General features: G+C 62.7%; 1 long non-coding RNA gene across 1 annotated transcript in view; it reads left to right on the top strand.

Moving 5' to 3' along the window:
- The first annotated feature begins 384 nt into the window (after window positions 1–384).
- LOC108449466 overlaps window positions 385–703 on the top strand; it is a 1862-nt gene continuing 1543 nt past the window's right edge. The window contains exon 1 of the long non-coding RNA XR_001865619.1: window positions 385–683. This is a non-coding gene — a long non-coding RNA (uncharacterized LOC108449466). The remainder of the gene's footprint in view (window positions 684–703) is intronic.

Here is a 703-nt window from a genome sequence, read left to right as displayed (position 1 = left end):
CCTTTAGAGAGCGGCAGCGCCAGCCGCCGGCCCCCTCCCCTTCCCTCCTCATCCCCCTTTGAGTGCATATAATAAAGCAGCTTTTCAGCTGCGGCTGCAGTGATAGATCAGGAAGAATTGTATGAGTCTATTAAAGTCTGTGTGTCTCTGAATGGAGACTGTGGCTAAGCCAGGCGCCAGGCTCGCGCATTGAACCAGATGTGGAGAGGCGCCATCCTTTCCAGCCACTGAATCCGAGAGGCTGCAGGCTTCACACGCAAGGAAACTGGAGTGCACATGGCAGGGGAGCCGGGGGAGCGGCGGGGAGCACATGGCAGCGGGGCGCTGGGGAGGGGGCACAGCCCGGCGCTCCCCGCAGGCACCGCTGGGACTGGGGGGGTTCGGCTGCGTGAGCCAGCCCAGGCTGGGCACTGCACCCCGAGCTGTGCAGGGCATCGGCGGGGGAAGCCCTGTTGAGCCTTGGACTGTTCAGGGCATTGCCGTGTGTGTTTGGAGGGGTTGCTTTGCACCCCAAGGTGTACCGGGGTCGGCATGGTACCACAGGTCACGCAGGGCATTGCTGGGGTGGGGTGAGGATTGCACTGCACCCCAAGCTGTACAGGGCTCTGCAATGGATGTGTGTGTGGGGGGGTTACAGGGCACCCCAAGCTGTACAGGGCTCTGCAATGGGTGTGTGTGTGGGGGTACAGCGCACCCCAAGCTG

This window comes from Corvus brachyrhynchos, unplaced genomic scaffold (assembly GCF_000691975.1).
Source record: "Corvus brachyrhynchos isolate BGI_N302 unplaced genomic scaffold, ASM69197v1 scaffold59, whole genome shotgun sequence".
NCBI classification, from domain to species: domain Eukaryota; kingdom Metazoa; phylum Chordata; class Aves; order Passeriformes; family Corvidae; genus Corvus; species Corvus brachyrhynchos.
This window is presented reverse-complemented; position numbering and strand designations above follow the sequence as displayed.